The 22,228-nt window shown below is 34.4% G+C and overlaps 1 protein-coding gene across 2 annotated transcripts in view; it reads left to right on the top strand.

Annotated features, from left to right (window-relative positions):
* The window catches only part of Fur1 (Furin-like protease 1), a 178,740-nt gene that overhangs the window by 54,429 nt on the left and 102,083 nt on the right, over nucleotides 1-22,228 (top strand). The window contains exons 1-2 of one of the 2 annotated variants that reach the window (XM_089265336.1): nucleotides 3,368-3,532; nucleotides 11,847-11,952. The gene's annotated coding sequence lies outside the window, so the exon portion shown is untranslated. Of the gene's footprint in view, nucleotides 1-3,367; nucleotides 3,533-11,846; nucleotides 11,953-22,228 lie in introns of those variants that run through there. The other variant, XM_018103174.2, reaches the window with a different exon arrangement.

Consider the following 22,228-nt stretch of genomic DNA (forward strand, 5'->3'; position numbering starts at 1 on the left):
ATATAATAGAAAATTATATGACTGAAAACAGAAGATATCTTATTATTTTCAGCTTAAATAAACTTAAATGTTTGGTTGCACGATTATCTTCTTCTCAAGATTCATGAGTTTTCTCTTCTATTTTGCTTAAGCATATGTTTCTACTTCATATTTGAATTATACTGTTCTATCCTTTCGCACGGCCAGTTGTGTGATAGCTCTTCTCTTCCTGTAGGCATACAGTATATACGAGTTGAGTTATCTAATTCACAAGAAACTCTACATTAGCTTAACTAATGTGCCACGAGATGCATTTGCTTCTACGGTTTGTCATTTGCATTTACATTTTGTGGCTGCCAGATAAAGGGAGAGAGAGAGAGAAAGACAGAGAGAGTGAGAGTCGAGAGATAGTTTATTTGAATACATTGAGCCAAGAGACAGATGCCTAGCTCATGGTGGTGCACACCACCAACAGGAGTGCACCACTCGACAGCAGTTGAGTATATGCGGTGTATATATGTTATTGTATATATGTATGTAAATTGCTATATGGGTTACTCTGTTGTTTCAATTAATGTAGAACTCGAGCATTTTATGCAATGATGTCCATTAAGACCTTTCATTGCTTGCATAATTAATGACAATTATTAAATTAATGCATTTATTCTACTTTTGTTGTTGACATATTATCAATCACAGCAATAATTAATTTAAATTATTTTTATTTTATTTTGCAGGTAAGCCTTTTAAGAGAGAGCTTTAAGCCGAGCAAATGCTAAATGACATGATATAATTAATTATATTAACGCCGAGAACTGACAAATGCGGCAAAGATACGCAAAAGTCTTAGCCAAAACACTTTCAGAGTAAAGAAAGCGAAACGAAGAGAGAAATATTTCTGGAATGCTTAACAAAAAGCAAAGATAAGTAAAGTGCATAAAGTCGAAAGATGAAGACAAAACATAATGCCAGAAAATATGTCCTCAAAGTGGGAAGGAAACTTGGCAAAAAATAGTTCGCGAAATTTGTGAGAAGTTTGTTTTTACACAGCAGCAGTCAGAAAAATCCAGAGCGTAAGGTTTGTGAAAACACTACAAGTAACCTTTTCTTATCGCATGAAACCATTATAGGCGAAACCAAGAAACAGACAAAAATTAAAAGAATCTGAGAATTATATTTATGTACTTATTATTATTATTTTTTTTTTTAATTTATGATGTGGTTCCAAGAAAGGAAAAAAAAAATATATATATATTTATAATAATAAAATGCTTCCAAGTTTAACTTATCGGTCACACACTCTCAATCCACATGCTCTCAACTAGTAACAATCAGAACGATTCATGCATGCCAATACGCTAGAATCGTGGCTTATCAAATGCGGGTCATTTCGCATGTACATGCAAAATATTTGTGCTGCCATTTTATATATGGAAATCACGAGATCTGGAGAGCAATAGGAATATAGGAAATAGGCTTATTAACATGTTTCAATGCTAATGAAACTGAATTACTACAGTCCAGTCAGCGTGTGTTCCACGGTAAAAGTGTCGTAACTGTAATTTTCTATATATGTAGATATATTATAGACGCGAGTACCAGACTCTGGTCACGCTCAATGCTACTTAGCTGCTTAATGATAATTTCCCCGCGGCAATTATAGCCAAATACAAAATTAAATAAACTCAGGTCCCATAACAAACAGTTTTGTTTAGCAGTTGAAGCGATAAGCTCTGCTGAAACAGCTGACGTTGATGTGTGAAAATTTAAATACCCTAACGTAATATATATATATATATATATATAAAATATATTTAGCTGAGTTCTATAGGCGGAATTTCAAAGTTTATTGTTCCTATGTTTGGATTGGGTATAGTCGTATTTTATAAAATAAAAGGTTAATTATATAATCAATATATATGAGAATTATGTAGGAATTTTATCTACCATCATGTGCTTCCTGAGTCATGCTCAGCAGCCAAGATACTCTCTCGCTGTAGTGGGTAGACAATGTTTTCGATTAGCATTCAATCGAGTGCATCTAACTGTAATTGAGAATCATCGCACCTGTTAATTGTTTTGCTCCAGTTCACTTCGGGCAGCACTTAGCGGCTTTTCATTAGTTTGCTCTAAATTTGTCACAGTCTTTTGGGAATGATGCCATAAATCTAACATTTAATATGGCTCATTAGCATGCCATTTGTGCGTAAATTGAAAAATTATTTCGCAAACTGATTGGCTGTACGTAGCTAGCTACTGCATGTTAGTGTGTGTGTGTGTGTGTGTGTGTGTGTGTGTGTGTGTGTGTGTGTGTGTGTGTGTGCTTGTATCTGTGAGATACTTTTTGTTGGTTTGCTTGTCAGCCAGCTAAATTTGTGCTCTTCATTAGCGACGCGCTAATGTGTTTGGTCAACGGCGCTTCGTTTATATGGATATATTTTCATGCATTTTTCATGTTGTTTATCTCATCTCATGGATTTGTTAATTGCACTCTGATTACACCATTCCCTATACACCGCAAAGTTCAGCAACCTTATAAGCTTGTTGTTCCACTTATCTGCAAAGAAATTATACGAAATTATGATGTTGTTTCCGAATGCGACTGGAGTAAAGAAATGTTGATAATGCCAAAGAGTTACAAAGGTTTCTTATTTGATGGGAATGCTAATATTTGAGTTGAAGTTTATCAAGTAAAATAATTTAGCTGTTCACTTGTGTCACCCAGCTATAGTAAATGCAAATCCGTTAGCTTAACTGTCATATAAAAAAAAAAATACAATTAAATCCAAAAAATAAAAAAATTATGATTAAATTGTTGATAATGACGCACAGCTGTGAATATAAAAAAAAAAAAAAAAACACACACTTCCCAGTTTGCTTATCAGCTAAGATAAAATTTATTTTAATTGTCCCGCCCGATAAGATGCTAGACACTTGGTTGCGAAATGTCCGGTTAACTAACTGTCCAAATAGACATATATTACACTCGATATGTGTGCCTCGACTCGACTGTAGAGCTCAACCTGTTCAAGCAGCGGTTGCTGTAATTAATTTTTCTCGTGTTTATTTACTACAATTCATATAGTATTTGATTGGGGGGACTTTTTTTTTAATTGCCGGGAACAGATCACAGGGCTTTCAACGTTTTCATCGGAACTCTCATTATATGCAATTGATAATCAGAAATTTCAGTACATTAATTACAATACAAGCTGTATTACATTTTGTATTATTTACGTTTATATTATGCAGAGGGATTTCCACAACAGATGCGCCGAACTACTCAGTTGTATTTAGACGGTTCTAACAGTCGGTTGAGCTGTAAGGGCAAAGTTATTGTTATTGTTCTTACATAAGATAAGCATCAAGGCAATCTGAAAAGCAAATGAATTCTTAATAATAAAAAAAATATATGTACATAAATAATAAACAAATTGCTGATTAAGAAAACGAGTGCCTAAAGGGCTGCCAACTTATCGCAAGTCGTGAGAGTAGAAAACTCAGCTCATTAAGTAAATGAGAAAAACCCCAAGATCAGCGAAATTTTAATAAGGTAAAAAATATATTACTTTGGGAAAAAAAAGTTTAAACAAATTACAGAGAAAAACTTAAGTTTTTCTTGAAGTTTTTTTTTTTTTTTTTTTTTTTTTGTTAAATTTTAATTATTTTTTGCTAGGCAAACCTCGAGGCATTTCCGCTTCATTGACCCATTTAATAAGCTAAAAATATAATTTCTATATAATTTTTTGCACTAACAATTTGTACAACAAAATTTAAAGCAAAGTTTTAGCAACTTGAATATATTCTAAATATATTTACAAAATAAAAATAGTTTTTTGTATATCTCAAGAAACTTTAGATACATGCAAATATTATAAAAGTACTTATTCTATGCTCTAATTAATTCCGCCTAAAATTAACTCAGACCTCAAACCATTGAGATGATCGTGTCTTTGCGAACGAGTAGAAATATAATAGTACTCAATTTATAAGAGACAACTTCCGCTTTAGCTTTGACATTCAATTGGAAGCTTAAATAAATAACACCACGCAAAAATGTTTAAATAATTCAAGGTTAACAAATTCAATGTTGAGTTATTTTTGGCAGTTGAAGTGCTGAAATAGTTTGCCACTTGAGATGTCTCTCATTCACTTTATATATGTACATGTATATACGTGATATATATATGTATATGCTTGCTGTTGCTCAGCTTCTTTTTAATTTGAATAAAATTTGATGCGCTTGAAGCGCAGACAAACAATTAAATGACTGAAGAAGTGAACGGACCATGAAACGCATTTCAATGTCAATGAACATGCAAATGAAACCGCAGATAGCTCAAGATTTCATTTATATATATATTTGTTTGTTCATATATATAGATTATATACAAAAATATAAAACATATATATGGCAAGCTGAGAGGTCAGCTCTGTTTCTGATTTAATTGAATTGTGTAACTTGAAAGCAACCAAAAATTTGAAAAATAAATAAATAAATAATAATATTAATAATACATACATATATAAGTCAGCAACCATTAAAGAAGCAGCAGCAGCTAGTCGAGTTGCTGCTGGCGCTCTTTTGAAGTTGCGGCACTTTATATACATATACAAACATACATATATACATACTTGCATTATAAATACATATATTTAAGATATGTCGGTCTCTCTTTGAGTTGAGTGCCTGATTGTAGCCATATATCTATTGGCATAGCTTTGATCTTTTGAGTTGCTTTCACAGCGGCTGACTTTTAACAGAACATTCATAATGCTTGGAGTGCAATTACAGTTGTCAGATATTAAGTGAATTGAAATATGTATGCAGCATCACTTCAAAATCCTTCTCTTCTTTAAATAATTACTAACTGCAAGAGCATCTTAAAAGCTTCGCTTATCATACTAGTTCTTAAGTTAAACATAATGAATTTATTATCAAGCCTCGCAGTGTTCAACGAGTTTAGCCTTAAAGATCTGAAACAAATGCCTTTTTATAGCGATTGCATTCGCATTTGATGTAATACTCGAGATTGCAGTGTTTCTTGCTTGCATTGGAATTGTTAAAATCGAATTTGTAGGTCTAAAAACATGCAAAAGAAATGAGAAATTGTGGTAGCAAGTCAAATGAGAAAAGAATTTCCATATGACCTGCTTTACTTTTGGTTACAGTTCAATCGAGTGGGGCATATGCATAACAGCTGTGTTCATCAAACACCCATCCAGGCCAGCCTGGGGCCGTATGTGTGTGTGTGTGTGAGGTAGTGAGGGATTGGGCATGTGGTTAATGCGGCCAACAGAGCGTACTCTCTCTCTCTCTCTCTCTCTTCAAAGTTTTCCTGCCTTGTGCCTGATTTTAATTTCAGTTGCCTTTGATGCCTTCATCTCAATTCAATTTATGCACTTTGCACTTACACAACTCTTGGATCCAGCTCTGCCACTTTTTACATCGATATTCTCAATTTCCTCCTGGGCTGGGCCAAATGCCATAATGCTAAATGCGAAATGATGCATTGCCTGTGCAACCGCATGTCGAGTCGTTCAGGTGCTACAAATACTCGCCGCCTTCTATTGACCGAGTTTTGGGCATTTGGGCTGCTAACTCGTCCCAGTTGGCGACTCAAATGTCTGTTCATTTGCAGCTCGGGCCAATCTCAGCTGTCGTGAGCATTGTTCAGGTTGTTTAAGCAAAAATTTAATCACCATAATTGAATTGTCAGAGAATTGTCAGCTTTGGCTTTGGCATGTAAGTAAATGCATGATTAAAATTGTTGAAATGTTATTTAAATGCACGGCTGGTAATATTTTAGGGAAATGCTTAAATTTTCATTTGAGTTGCTAATTAACCTTTATATACTTAAAATACATGTTTAAGCTTACTGCAGTTTATTAAGGCACTTCAGTAAATAAATTTGGCCATAGGAATGTGGCTCAGCTGTTAACGAACAACTATTTATGGCCATGCGAATCAGAGATTTGGTCGGCTGCTTTATGAAGTCTGTGTTAATAAGATAAGTACGAAAATGTGCAACTCCATTGCACTGTTTAGCCGATTATGTTTGGTCACAATGGAGTTAGCGAGCACTGCGGCTGAATTTACGGACGCCCCTCGGGCAAACAAAACACAATCATGGCTGACAATAAACTGCCAAAAGCTGAATGCCGAAAAAAGCAATTTCGCATAAAAGCCACAGCAGACAAAACCAGAGAAGCTGCGACAGCTTCGCATTCAAATGGGGCGCAGAACAGCCGCAGATTCATTCCCAATGACAGACAGTCAGACATATGAAAATAATGTGCGTGGTGGAACATTTTCACAGAGAGATAGACAGAGAGAGAGAGGGAGAGAGAGAGAATATCCTGAACACACACAGTACAACATGGCACAACACTGAAATATCCGTACAACAAATAACTTGCCTCTGTTGGCCAACCCAAACGGTCGAACGGCCGAACGGCCCGAATGGCCAAAAAGAATGTCCATTGTCAAATTGTTGGACAAAGCCAAAAATCTCATACGTTTTGTCCTGGCTGCCAAATTAGCATACATGTGGCATGTGGGAAAAGCAAGGGCCAAAGCACAGCACAGGCTCCGAGGACGACGAACACCCCAACAGCATGCTGAGCCACCCTAATTTGGGTTAAACACAGTTTACATTGCAATCGAAGGCATTTGCGTGTAGGCAAATGCCAGCATGCCTGGCTAAAAGCATAATTTAATTGTTTGTCAATCAATGCGAATGCAGATGCAGAGATGCATATATATATATATTTATACGGATAATTATCATTCTGACCACAGCTAATTGAGCTACACTGTGCTAGAGAAAGGGTTATTTGGGTGTAAATTGTTTTACTCTGCTTGTGGTTGCACGAAAAACCCAAAAAAAAAGAAGGAAACAAATATAAATAATCTGCATGTCTGTGTGGGCATTTTGGGGGAGTTCGCTTGCAGTTTACAACCCTTAATCCTAAACCCTCTTTGGCCGTTGCAGCCCCCCAACTCCATCCATAAAAGCTCTGGTCGCACGCTTGCCCCATGCGAAGGGCAACATGTTTTGCGGTTAATGCCACAATTAAGTGACTTGTCAATTGGTTTGTCAATTGTCAAGCGTGTGTGTGTGTGTGTGTTTGTGCGTGGGTGTGTGGGTGCGGAGTTTTTGATTGAAGCGAATTACTTCAAATTAAGTCAGAGTTATGAAACTGTTTGCTTGCTAAGAGGATTACTTGGCTTAGCTGTTCAATTGCCATTTAAGAATTTTAATTTATTAAATTTATGCATATTAAAATTAAATGAAAATCAAATGTAAGAAAATTGAAATCTATCCGACTTGTAGATAATCTGAATAACGTAGTAAATTTTACGGTTGATTTACCATTTCATTTCGTTTTCGCAGAAGTGTCAAAGCTATCGATTATTTGAAGTGAATTTGATATGCATGTCTTATATTTGTTTTTTTTTTTTTTTTTTTTTTTCTCTCGAATTTTTGTGTTTTTCGCTGTTATTGCTTTAGTATCTGACGCGTTCATGCATGTGAAGAGACATAGATAGATTGAAGACAGACAGATGCAGACAGAGAATTAGATTGACAATCAAGACTCTAGATTGATGGACTGACAGAGCTGAATCGAATCAGCTGCAGGTTTCTGATCAGGTTATGGGAATATAGTATATGATATGTAAATATTTTTGAATATGTAACTGCACCTAAATATGAAAGTTCAACTAAAGAAAAATTCAAGTAGAGTTGCTGAAAATATATCAATATATCGATATATCGATATTTTTGAAAATTAATATATTTATATGACAATATTTTGTAACTGAATATCGAATATTTGTTGTGATATTTTTGATATATTGGAGTAGGTCACTCTTGTAGTAAGTGAACGAAGTGAAAGACACTAAAATTGAATATGCGGAAAACTAATTGTTCTGACCTTAAAAATGGAACAGCCATATGTAATTGCCTTAAAATGATAAAAACAAGTGGCTAACAAGTCAGAATACTGAAGCTACTAATAATATTATCCTTTTTTTTTTTGTTTGAAACGGATTACAAATTTATTGTGGGAAAAAGCTAAAAAATAAAAATCTCATAAAATATTGATATATGTACATATTTGATATATTGATATTTGAAAATTTGTATATCAAATATTATATTGATATATTTCAAAACTTAAAATATCATCGATACGATATTTTAAAAATATTCGGCAACATGACTCATTGTTAATATCCCCTGCATTCCTCCAAGAATATAAGGAAGCTAACTAAAGAAAATTTAATAAATTATATCATATTTAGTAGTTAAGGCTTATTAACTAGAACAATTTATAAATAACAAATGACGTAAGCCTAATGCAACTATTGAACGTCTAAAAGCTTCCACAGAGATTACATAAATGACACATAAATATTTGATGGAAAAGCGAACATTAGAAACGGAAATATATATATTTATAAAATTGAAATAAAGCAAGCATCGAGGTCAAACAAGCGTCATTAATTACATGAGAGATTCGATGCACTTTCAATAATTATTTCATTTGTCTGCCCTAAATAGATAAGCGTATGAAATGTTTTCAAATGTAATTATAATGGAAGGAAGGATTGTATTGTTGTTGCATTTGAATTCATTTATATTTAAGCTTCAGAGCATAAAGTCGCCGAGCTTTATAAATAGTTTGGCAGACATTTATAGAATTTGCCACGTCAATATCAGAAAATATTAATAATGTTTACACGGCTGCATAAAAGCCGACCGCAAAATTGTGATATTTTGTGCAAAATTTTGTGGCAGCATTGTTGTTGCTGTTGCATAATCCATTTGGTCAGCGCTCGTGTGTGGGTGATGTGGCAAAAAGCAACGGCTATTTGTTTAGACAACATGCAGAGGCCAACGGAGATAAGCCCAGGCCGGGCCAGGCCCATGCCGGGCCAGGCCCATGCCGGGCCAGGCCCATGGCATAAAATAACAATGGCTGTCATATTTGCACAGCGATGTCCTGGGCACAGGAGCTGGCCAGAGAGCTGGTACACCTGCTGCTTCTTGCATCGCCCATTGCCGCAACGCTCACCTGTGTTAAGGCTGTGCACTAGTTTGGATCCTTTGTCAAAATGCGGCTTAAAATATTTTGTGCAAATATTTTTACGACAGGTGCATGAAACGTTGACAGCAGCCCCTAAGTAAGTGAGTGTGTGTGTGTGTATTAGTGTCAAGTTGTCATCTGTGGATATTACGTATACGGGTCCACTATATGACATATGAATATATCCCTACATGCATAAGTGCTTATCCATGCATTGTTGTAGTGCCCAAAACCCGTTAATGAAAGCAGCTCAACTTAATGGAGATTTATTGCTTGCCACCTGTACACCCATCAAATGTTGTTGCTCTTCCAGTTGTCTGTCTGCCATTTGTGTACAACTTTTCACCCACTAACATCAGGTTCGTGTCTATTTATTGTTATTATTATTTATTTATTTTTTTTATAGCTATTTTCATCGTTAATCTGCGCTTAGCCTCAAATGGAAAGGAATGATTTATTGGCCACGGCCCGAATTGCCATTTGAAGTGTGATAAGGTTCGTTGTGTTTGATGTGCCGTGTTCCATGTGTATGCCGGAAATAGTTGTAGTCACGCAGCAGATTATCACAGGCGCATCGAATGATCCACATTTGACGTCATAGACATCATTGAAAACATATTTTGTTTACATAGTTATTTGATATGGTTAGAGAGTGGATTTCCACTCCACTTTATACATATATACATGTATATACATATGTAAATATGTTTCCATGTTTTATTCTGAGCTCTGCAACCGCAAAGGCTACAAAACAGAAAAAGCTTAAAAACTTGTTATGAAAGTTCTTGAAAACCACAATTTGCTCTACTTTATGTAATGCATGAAGTAATCTAAGCCATAAATTTTATGAAAATGAATTGTGGTTTTAATAACATCATAAAAACTGATGTAAGAAGCATTGAAGTTCTCTTAATATTAATATTCTGGGCATATAATAAATTAGTTTAGTTGCCTTCTGTGGCCAAGCTATACGGCAAATGAAGAGCTGAAGGCAGACACTTTGTGATTTCTGATAACAATAAACTTAGCTAAAGGCAAATATTTCAAATACAATATTAATTACGTCTGACAGGTTTGATAATTAGTTAACTTTCATCCCTTCAGTTGATTCGATTGACTTCAAATCGAAATCGTTTGCCAGAGACAAGCTGTGTCTTAAACATGTCAATCAGTGTAACTGTGTAACAGTGTAACAGTGTAAAAGTGCCAAAAGCAAATGCTCATTAGCTATTCAATTCACACCCAATTTCATTAGCATTTGCACAACAATAACAAAGGCATAATGAAGGAGCAGAGGCAATGTTAGAGAAGGTTAAAGAATACTAGATGGAAATAGAGGGAGGGGAGAGGATTCTCTTTCACTAATTAGTAGAGAGCAGCAATTAGCAGTAATTAAATCATATTCAAAACATGGCTGCCTGCTGTGCTCTGTGCTCTTTCCTCTGTATTCTGTTTATTTATAAGCAACGCCAAGGACTTAACCACGCACCGGCGTAAACTTTAGCGATTTGCTTTTGACCTGCCACAAGATGAGCCAAATGAATGACAGGCGGACAGACAGAATGACTGTCGGACTGACTGAATGCGAGACAGAGCAGCAGCAATTCACAGCAAGTTGGAACCGAATGTCCTGGCTGGGTGCACCCAAGCGGCGTCCACTTGACACACATAATCGCTAGCAAGCCGCCTCTAACCCTCCACTCATACTCGAATCCAACTCGAATCCCAAGCGCAACCCAATCCAACCCTCTCTCAAGACGACGAGTCAACAATGCGCCGGGCTCCTTCTGTTTTGGGTGGTTTGCCTGGCCGTTGTTGGCTTAGGTTTGAGTGCTGGTTGCTTTGGTCGGTCTGTGCCACGTTTCTGTGAATCGCATCTGTGTGTGTGTGTGTGTGTGTGTGTGTGTGTGTGTGTCTGTCTGTGTTGCTTTTGGCGTTCGTCTGTCGCGTTCCAGTTGCGGGCAACACCTTTTTACTGTGCCAAGCAAAAGATTTTCCACGCTGCAGATAAAATCGTTCACCGCAAAACTTGTGCGAATTTTTTCTTTACTTTTTTTTTTCAAGTGGTTGCCATTTTGCTTGCTTTTTATGCTCTGTAGTTTTTTTTGAGAAGTGTGCTATGGGGTATATTGGCTGACAGCTAGATGATTGTCAGAATATGTGATATATATAAGGGAGAATATAATTTTGTAAAATATTTATGTATATATAATAAAAATAAAGACAAACCCCTTTTATCTAAGGGATATTTTATAGCCTGCCCCTAAATTGCTTTGCTCTTGTTTTAATGCTTCACATTTAAGTACCTTGCTTATTGAGTGTAACACCTTTTGCAATAAAATCTGTCTTTAATGTGTTGCTGGAAGCTTGTGTTAAGTCCTGCTTCCTCTCATATATACACATGTATGTGTATATACTTATATCTGTGTGTATGTTCGACACACACAAATTAAGTGCTTAAACGACTTGTGACAACGCTCATCGATGGTTACTTGAAAGCCATAAGTAAACAAACAAATGAGATGGCTGAGAAATGTGTGCGCCTTAATTTCGCCATGAAATATCCAAATGAAAATAAACATTAACTTGTTTTGCTTTCTTTTGCTGTTTTTGGGCCTTTGGGCGCAACTAGCAGAACAAATAAAACTAATTGAGTGCCCAGCTCGCTTAGCTGTGTATATATTTTACTTATACTACATTCGCTTATATATATACATTTATATATATACATATTATGTACAACTTATTTACCATGTTTCTTATCTTTGCAGTCAAGTCAGTTGGGCGTCTGGTGTCTGGCATCTGGTTTCTCAAGTTTGCTCTTGTTGTTTCTTTCTCCGGCTTGTGTACACACACACACACACAAACACATAAAATGTAAGTGTTAATTTATGCGCTAGCATACTTTTTGGCGTTAGCCAACACATAAACAGCATATAAATATATATGTATGTGTATGTGTATGTATATGCTGTAACAAAGTGCTTGGTAATATCTATAAATAAACCTTTTGTAACTGCCAAATGATTTTCAATGGCTTTGCGAATTTGTTAAATTGTTAAATTGTCCGTTTGGGTCCATTTTAAGCAACATTTAGATTTCAATAGCTGTCGACAGAGTTTTTTGACAGCATTTTATTAAGTATCTCAGCTATTTCTTTCCTCTTGCATGGAAACGTTTGTCTTTAAAAGTTTTCCTTAATTGATTTAATTTCAGAACTTTATGCTAAGAGCTTTTTAAATGTATATTTCCTTTCATTGGTAATTAAAATGGATTTTAGCTTCTGTTGTTTCTTGTTTTATGCAGAATGATTGGCTCTTAAAAAAATATAGTATATATTTTCTTTAGTTTCGTTAAATATTTGTTTAATCATTTCTGGCATATCCTGCATATTAAAATGATTTTCCGTCTTGCTTTTCTGAATAAATTTGAGCATATATTTGCTGTTGTCTGTGTTGATTTGCATTTATTAAGCGCGGCGAATAATATTGGTCGCCGCTCGTGGTAAAAATCAGGAAAAATGAGATGAGAAATGAGATAAAATGAGCTAAAATGAGAAAAGTAAAGTGTTTTTTTTATCACTTCAGTCCTTAGAGAACCATTTCATTATGCATAATATGAACATTTTTTTGTTGTTGTCTCTTATTTTGTTTGCGTTGCGAGAATTTCCTCAATCTCTATATTTACATAAAGAAAATGCAAATATTGCGGCACTATTTTATATTAAGTGTGTTTGGCCAGCCAAGTCGAGAAATCCATTTGGCTTATTGTCAGCTATTTGACAGTTGATAAACACATCATCAGAATAGTAGATAATGCTTGCATATATATATACAAATATATGTATATATTTAAGAAGTCGAGCTCTATGCAAAGCTTGCACGTTGCCTAACTTTTGACCTCTACTGTCTGCTGCCTCAATTTCAAATCGAATTTCTTTTTCCAACAGTTTATTTGGCCTATGTATGTATGTGTATATACTTTTTTTTGACTGCACAAATATTTGCCCAAAATAATAATAACAACAACAACAACAACAACGTTGTCGTTGACATGCCGGCCAAGAAACGAACAACGACAACATTTGACAGTCTGTTTGTTGTTGTTGTTGTTAGCTTGTTTCACTCGTCCTTTTTCGACTGACTCGCTCTTCCTCCCACTTAGGCCATCTCCCTTTTACGCCAACTGTCATCCGTTTGGCAAAAAAATTTAGTTTTTGTCTTTGCGACAACGTTGACATCGGCATTGTTTTTTGTGTGCGCTTATACTCTGTTTTAAAAACAAAATAATATTGGGTATTTTAATCATAAGAGATTTAAATTGTCAGAAGAAATTGTTTGGATTACATTTTAACGAACAATAAAATTGTATTCCAAGCAATAATTTTGAATAAAGTAATTTAAATATTTTATATCAATTTTTTAATAACTTTTATCATCATCTCTTATCATTATCATCATTATATAAACGAACTACAATAGGATATCTAAGAGTCATTCTCTCTGTGATAGTTAATTTTGTCATTGTAGCAAAGGATCTCTACCATGATGGCATTCTAAAAGTATTTAGGGATTTGTTGCTTTATTTTTAGCTCTTTGCCAGTTTTTATTTTATTTTATATTTAAGTGTATTTTTGAATCCGTTATCCTCAAACGCACAAGTCCCGTTTGGCACATGATAAATGAATTGGCTTAGCTTAGCATATATCAGCACGATGGATCCAATTATGCCAAGTGAACCGCGAAGTTTGTGCATATAAATATATGTAGATATCATATTTCTAATGCTATAGACGCTGTGATTTATTTTAGAAATTAAAAAAAAATATATATATATATATAAATAAATAAAAATAAAATTGGAATTATTTTTTTATATTTAATAAAATTGAAATGTTTCTTAAAGTTATTATTTTACATTTTTTTAAAATACATTACATTTTTTTTAAATATATATTTTTTTTAATATAAATATATAAATACAAAATTTTCTTAAAAAATCTAAAGATCTTAATGTAAATATAAATCTTACGTGAGTGCCTCAACTCTCTCTAGAGAGCAAAAGAGAGCGAGAGAGAAGAAGAAGCGAATAAAATGTTCTACTTAATCTAGTATCAGTATCATTTGCGCGTACCGAAACAGAAATTCACGTATTCGCGTGTTGTTGAGAACACTTTAGGGATTTGTTTGGCACGTGCCGCTTTTCGGAGTCCGCTTTAAATAATATTCATTGCTAATGTTACATATGGGTTAAGTATCTGAGGTAACCGAAAGCCCGACGGCGATTAAGTGAATCGCAGCTGACTAATGGCGAATGATTATGCTGAACAACAATGCGACTAGACCCAAAAATAAAGCCCGCAGCCATTGCTAGTCATAAATTAGGGCAGCTAAACGAGGAAGCCGGAGGAGCCAAAAACAAACTGCACGTAAAAACGTCTGTTTTACCTATAATTGGCCACATATTTTGTTGGTTACACGTCCTCGGCCAGGTAAGATGGCCCAAAAATGTAAGCTCTGGCAACCGAGCACAACTCGAATTTGTGGCCTGTGTACCCAGCTTACACCCGGAGAGGTGGGGTGGTCGATAAGTTTACCTTGTATTTGGCCAACTAGGCCACAGCAGGCTTATCAATATAAATATATATATATGTACATACATATATTTTTTAGAAACAGTAGGCACATCGAATTTGGCAAATGTGTGTGCTAAAAACTGTCCCAGGTTGATGTTTGTTGGGCAAATCCTTTCACGAAACAGCTCAATAATTTCCCAAATAAATGTTCTGTTATGGAAATGAGCTTTACAGAGATTTGCCAAAAAGGGCAATGCGAAATAAAAATAATGGCAATTGGCAACACATAAAGTAGGCTAAAGGAATGGATATAATATATTTTTGGGTCTACCTAAATGTAGTTGAAATTTCAAATAAAATTGCCATAATTAGGCTTATACAAAATTAAATACAACTTTAAAAAATTATTGCATACTTCTAGGTGCAGAATAAAGAAACCTACATTTATTTATTTATTATTATTATTATTTTTTTTTTTAATTAATTTGAACTAATGGTATTTGAAAATATGTATTAAATATATTACAATTAAATACATATATTTTTTTTCGAAAAATTTTAAATTAATCGTATTTGAAAATATATATTAAATATATTACAATTAAATACATATTTTTTTTTTCAAATAATTTTAAACTAATCGTATTTGAAAATCTGTATTAAATCCACTTAAAAATCATCTAAAAGAAGTGTTTAATATAAGGGTATTATTTAGATTTGTAGTTTCAAAAATTAAAAATAGAATGATTTTTGATTATTTCAAAAACATATATCCATGTTAAGATAAAACCCTAAGCCAACCACAAAATATATATATTTTATGAGCAAAATACTTAAATATTAAAAGTATAATAATAATCATAATTTCAGACAATAATTTGTATGATTGTGAGGAATATAATAAAGTCCTTTCGCATGGCAACGTACAATGAAAGGAAAACACATATAGGCAGTTAGACTGTACGTTTGGGGACGCATGTGTGCGGTTGGTAAAGTAGAAAACGATGCAGCTGGAAAATAAAAAGCTAACAATTCAATAGACGACACTCAAATTGCATGACGCTGACAGGGATGAGGGTTCAAGAAGCCTCAACTGTGAAACATATTGGCAAATGTCGTTTTCTTGCAGCCGCTATAAAACAAACTCGTTCATAAAGATATGCAGACAGAGAGACAGACACAGAGAGGGAGAGAGGCAGTCAGCTATGCACAATGCAATTCTTATATTATGAAAGTTTACATAAATGTTTTCTCAGCAAATATCAACGAGTAGCTGAGAGTAAGGAGCTCAAGCAGGCTGACAACGTGACAGTCTGACAGTCTGAGCTGAAAATCGTCCTGCATTTTGTCATCCAGTCAGCTCTGCAGTTAAATTATATTTTTTTCTCTATTTTCCCATTTTCTGCTATTTTTGTTTCCTTCTAGTTGGCTGACATTTGTGTGTGTGTGTGTCGTATGATTGATTTCTGGTGTTTTTTTTTTTTTTTTTGTTTAGTTTAAAGTGTGTAGCGGAAACTTAGCATAAAGGTTTACATTGTAATATGTTTGGTTTATATACATACATATATATATTTAACATACTAATATTAAAATTTTGCAACCTCTATATATTGTTCAGATTGACTACAATAATTACTAAATTATACGATTAATTTCGTCCAATAGTTTCTTATGTATAATATTCTTTTACTGTCCTGAATGTAGTTTGTTAAACTAAATATAAAACTTATTTTGGGTAGAGTTGCCAAGGCTGCTTCAATTAAATAGCCTTCGGCTCAGGCGCCAGATATACAAGCAATCGAGATAGGCAGTCAGCCAGAGAGGGAAGCGCATATCCTGTGCAGCCATTTTGTGGGCTGCAATACAATAATAAATATGGCCGCCACCTGACAACCACCACCAACTGGTGTGCTCCTTAGTTTCGTTTGGCAGCTGCGACCTCGCCGCGATTGCCATGTGGGTCAGACTCAAATATATTAAAGTTTATATATATTATGTATATACAAACATATATTGACCACGAAATGGCAAGCATACTCGTGGCTATTTCATAGCTCAAATGTGCCCCGGCATATAAATAAAATATTGTATTGTGCTGCTGTGTGGCTGAGCTGGGGTCTCCATAAATGTTATACAAATAAAATGAAATACCGAATGGCAATTGGTCAAGTCAAGGCAATGAAGTGCGGACTAAAGCAGCGGGAGCTACCATTAGCTAACAGCTGCTGTGTGTGGGAGGATTGGTGGGTCTTATAAAAAATATATGAGTTATATCAATAGATTTGCCCCTATACTAATTGATTTCTGAATGCTTCTTATTGTTTTAAATCGTCTACTATAGAAAATGTTATTTAAATACGTGAATTTTAATGCCCAACGCATTCTTATTAAGTTGAAAAATAGTAACCATAGTTTTTATCAAGTGCAAAGACTTACAGCTTTTAGCTTGCTGATGCTTAAGAGCTCAAAGCTGATTACTTAAATGAAGCAGGTGCTGAAAGCTTTAAATTGTTAATGTGCTTCATCATAAGCTCCAGCTTATTGTAGCACTTTGTTAAGAGTATTTCGCATGTTGCTCTGTTTATGTGATTCTGCATTTGAGGAATGCCTTTCCGATGTCTACAACTGCCGCAATACAAAAGCAACAATTCATGCAAATGTAACTTATTGTTGTTGCAAAAAAGGGAAACAATATATTAATAACAGAAAAAAGGTTTATTGGCTGGGTCAACCTACATTGTTTTTTCGTTTGTTATGTTTTTATTTCGTTCCATTCAGGTGGGTTTCATTTGTACACATGTATATATATACATATGTATATTTATATATATATTTTTTTGTGAATGTTATTGAAAGTATTTCCATGAACAGAATACGCATTTCTACCAATATTGATTTATTTTTTAATCAATTCCCTTTTATTATTTTTGGGCTGTACCTACATAGCTTCGTAGATGGCCGCAAAATGTTTTCATATTGATAAATTCGATGATTGAGTGCTTGAAAGTCGATGCTGTTGTTCTGGCGTGTCCTTTGTGCCAAATTCTCTTTATTATTGGCGTAAAAAACGGGTTCCTGTTCATTTGCGGTACAAATGAAGTTGGTAGAAACCCAAAGGGCTTGCAAAAACACTGTGAATTGTTCCGTGGCGAATGAACGCATGGATGGCCAATTTAAAGATCTTTGGGCAATTGTTGGACTTTTGGCTGATTGGAACTTTCAGTATATGTAAAAATGGCTTCAAGTGTAAAGTGGCCTATATAATTGGCCATTTGTTTGATGCGGTAATTTTTTTTTTAGTTATTTGTGAATTGTAATTTGATGTATAGAACAATAATTAGTAATATTTATATCATAAAATATTTAACGTCTCTATTCTTTAGGCTCTGTGTGTTAGACCATCGTGAAAGTCTCTATCTGCTTTTATTTTTCCCTCTCAGTCTTACTCTATCTTTCTCTCTCAGTATCCTGTATTCAATTTTACCGTCTGGCTGAAAAATTTAAACAACAATAAACAAATTGATCAATTTAAAAACTATATGCATAGAGTGAGCAAATAATTGCATAAATATGAATACCATTTAGTTGAAAACTCTTTAAAATCTCATTGCAAGTCCCTAAAATGTTTAGTGGAATGAGAATATCGTACATTTATTTTTAGTTTTACTATATGTGTAGATTGAATGTTTCATGTGATATACAAGTTGAGTGCGAAAATTCGTTTGGGATATATTTCATTATTTATTTAATTGTTTCTCTATTTATTTACCTGCACTGTGTGTGTGCGTGTGGGTGCTTGGGTGCGTGTGTGTGCGTATGTCGGTGCGTGTCTGGCAAATTTATATTTATTTAGTTGTCCAATTGAATTTACATTAACAAATTGAGTTTCAGAGCCCTGGAATTTATTCGATATTTTCTCTGCTATTGTATTTCTCTTTTATTTATTTTTTTTGAGCTCATTTTTCTGGCTATAGGGTATTTCATATTTGATGTACGTGTTTTGTTAAAGGTTGGCAAAAAATTAACGAAATTCGCAAAGGTCTGTAGCATTTTTTTCTTTTTTCTTTACAGTTTGTATTTTTCGCAGATATTTTTACAGATGCTTTTTACAATTTGGGGATTTGAACTGTGAAATGGAATTGTTTTGTATTAGAGCAAGCCGTGAGATGAATATTAAAGGAGATTTTGCTAGGATTGAAATGGTAGATACACACAAGTCGATAGAAAGGAAATTCCCATTTTGGTTCAGGATTTGTTTGGTTGTTAAGCGATTAAGTGAAAATATAGCAGAGAATGAAATATTTTTGCAAAAAAAAAGAGGAATTTTAAATATAAAGGGGATTTTATCGAGTAGTGCATAGAGTAATCCTATAATAAATAGTGGATAACATGCACTTTTGTTAGTTATTGTAACTAATACATGTATTTTAATTACATATGCCAAACTGCCAAACTCTTAAGCGCATTGAGTGGGCGACCGAAACCCATTTGATGTATTTGAGTTTGTTTTCTGCACCTCAAGGAATTTGTGACATGTTTGTCTTGCGCTGCTTCTGCCCCACTTAAGCTGGGATCACCACAGGCCACAATCTCTGGCATAATTCATAAACATTTGCTTGGCCAGAAACATGTCACATTGCTGAACTAAACCGACTTCAACACTTTGCGGTCCTGCCAAGCACTTTACGTTCCACGTAACACGTTACGCTTGACAGCTGCCCGACCAAGCGCTCGCAACCAGCTGTCGTTGATAACAAAAGCATTACCCAAAACCTTTAACGAACTTTAGTCAGTTGCTAAATTATGAACAGGCTTCATTGGCTGCCGCACGAAAACTTGACCGCATGACAAGCTGAAAATGTTAAGTAGAGCTCCTGGTCTTTGGTAAATGCCAGCAGGAGCCGCATCATGTCCAACACTCGATGGGCTGGAAAGCTAACGAAAGCCTTTCATTTTAAGGATTATGGTCAACAATAAATTCAACAACTTTCTAATCAATTAGCCTTATGAAGTTTACACTCAATTACCCAAAGAAACGGCATTTAATCAGGATACTCACTTAATTCACAATGGGTAGTTAGATTTGTTAGGGGTATTTATTTTGTTTAAATTTATTTTATTATTGTTATTTATTTATTTGCATCGAGTCGTTGGATTTTCAAATAATATTAATATTATTATATTTATTTTCTTTTTAGTTTGATTTGCAAAGTATATATTTATTTTTATATTGTTTAGTTTTTTATATTATATTAACTTTTTTATTTATATGATTTTATATTTTAATACTTTTTTATTATTATTAAACATTTTTTTTAATATTTCATTTTATTTTTATTTTTTTTTTTAAATGTGTTTTTATTTTTATTTATTTAATTTTTTTTTTTAGTTTAACGAAAAGTAAAAAATAAATTATTGCATCCATATAGAACTATTATAAAATCATAAAATTTAATATTTCATTTTCAGCAAGTATAACTTGTACCTTTGTACAGTTAGCTAAATTATAGGTATTCCTTAAATTAAAAATATTCCCACAACAGTAAACAATATTTTTAGCCAGGATATCTACTCGTCAATCAATGCTGTTTTTCTCACTTGTATACGGCTTTTCTTTTTATTTTGAATGGCTTAATTTGAGGCTTTGACACAATTTCTTTTATTTATTTATTTTCATTTTTATTTGTTGCCTTCTCTGCTTTGCCTCCCATCGGAATTTGACTCACCGCACATAATTTCCAATTAGGCCTCACGATGCGACATGAAGATGAGTAAGTCGGGCATTTTATGCCGTACAGCATCATAAATAATTGAATAACTTACTCATTTCAGCGTTGAGTTGCACTCACAGTTCCCCAGGCGAACACAATTCCATGGCAGGCGCCATTTTTCTTGTAGTTGGCATTTTGTTTGCCCGAACCGGCTCTTATCTAATGCTGACATGCACATTATGCTCGCACTCCCTCGTTTCTCTCACTCTTTCGCTATATCTCTCTCTCTATGTCTGTCTCTTTCACTCTTTCTCGCTTAAATTTGTCACAATTTAGCTGGAACGAAAGTTGCTGGAAGTTTTGTCTCGTCTTCAGCTGATTTGCTTACTTTCCACTCGTCTCTTTTTCATTTTGCTGGCTGTTTATCAATCATTATGTCCTTCGCTACGGCGTCTCATTATTGTTAGCCCTTATCATCTGGTCTCTCCCTGGCTCTCTCTGCTTGACCATCTCTGTCTCTCTCACTTGCTGGCTTCTTTTTGCTCCATTCGCGTAATTGCTTTATGCTCTGATTTATGTTTATCTTTCAGTCATTTTTTTACATTTACCTTTATCGCGCCGTAGCACAGTTTGACCTTATTCCCTTAAACTTAATTTTGTCGGTGGCTGTAGGTGAATTTGTGTGTGTGTGGGTACATTAATGTAATGTTTTGCTTAACATAAAGGGTGTCAGAGACAGAAATTCTATCGATCGACTTAAAGAAAATGGAAAGTGAGCGTAACATTTATATTTCATAATTATATTCATTTCATATACTAATCAATAACACAATTTGTCGATATTCTACGATTATAATCTATTTTAGTCTGAGAAGTAAACTCGAATTGAAAAAGTCCAGAGGAGTGAACAGGAGTGAATAGCGTGTATAAAAGAGAAAAGCATACAGCAAATGTGAAGAGGAGCACAACAAGAAAATAAATGAAAAATGAGAAGAAACGAGAGAAGTAAAGCAATAGATACAAAAGTCAAGAGGCGTAGAGGAAAGAGGGAAAGAAGTCAAGATGATGGCAAACAAGAAAACAGAAATGAACAGGAGAGAGACAAGTATAAATGTGGGAAATGAAGAGAAGCTAGAATGGTACGGAATTGTAAGGCATATCAATAATTTATCGATTTAAACTTTGCTTTTTTTTGCGACACCCTGTTCCATGCTAGACAATCATCATAAAAGTGGTGTTAGTGTGCTGCAGTCTGCCTGCAAATAGTCTCACCTGCTGGCAGCTGCTACACACACAGACACACATTCACACACAGTGTTATCTTCTCAAATTTTCACAAAAAGCCCCACGATGTTTATGGCTTTGTGATGGCTAGCTGATGGCATTTTCTTACGGCCATTCTTATCGATATTTATATGTGTGGTATACAGATGGTAATCTAGAGTTTGGCATCATAAGTATGCGCATGTGAAGCTCTGCTACATGATTGCACTTTATGCCATGCACGTAATGTGTAAATCGCACAGCAATTAATGAATGCGTCTCTTATTCTTCCTGGAGCAATTCTCTGCTTTATTCTGACAGTTGTGCGCGATTATCCCATAAAGCATGAGAAAAAAAAATAAAAAACAACATTCAAGATAAGCAAAAATATATAAAATGTGTGCCTGACTCGACAATGCTCAGTGTCTTTATAATAAAGGATAATTACAGTTAAAATGCGAACGCATTTAAAGGATAACACGTAAACTGAATGAAACCAATCAATAAAAACTTTTCAATTCCTCGTCAACTACTTAGAAATGGATTTTTAGTTACCTGTAAACCGCTTTTGAAGCATTCATGCGTGCCTGTTTTTTAGGTACGT

This window comes from Drosophila navojoa, chromosome 2 (assembly GCF_054131105.1).
Source record: "Drosophila navojoa isolate 15081-1374.11 chromosome 2, UAZ_NAV_1.0, whole genome shotgun sequence".
NCBI classification, from domain to species: Eukaryota; Metazoa; Arthropoda; class Insecta; order Diptera; family Drosophilidae; genus Drosophila; species Drosophila navojoa.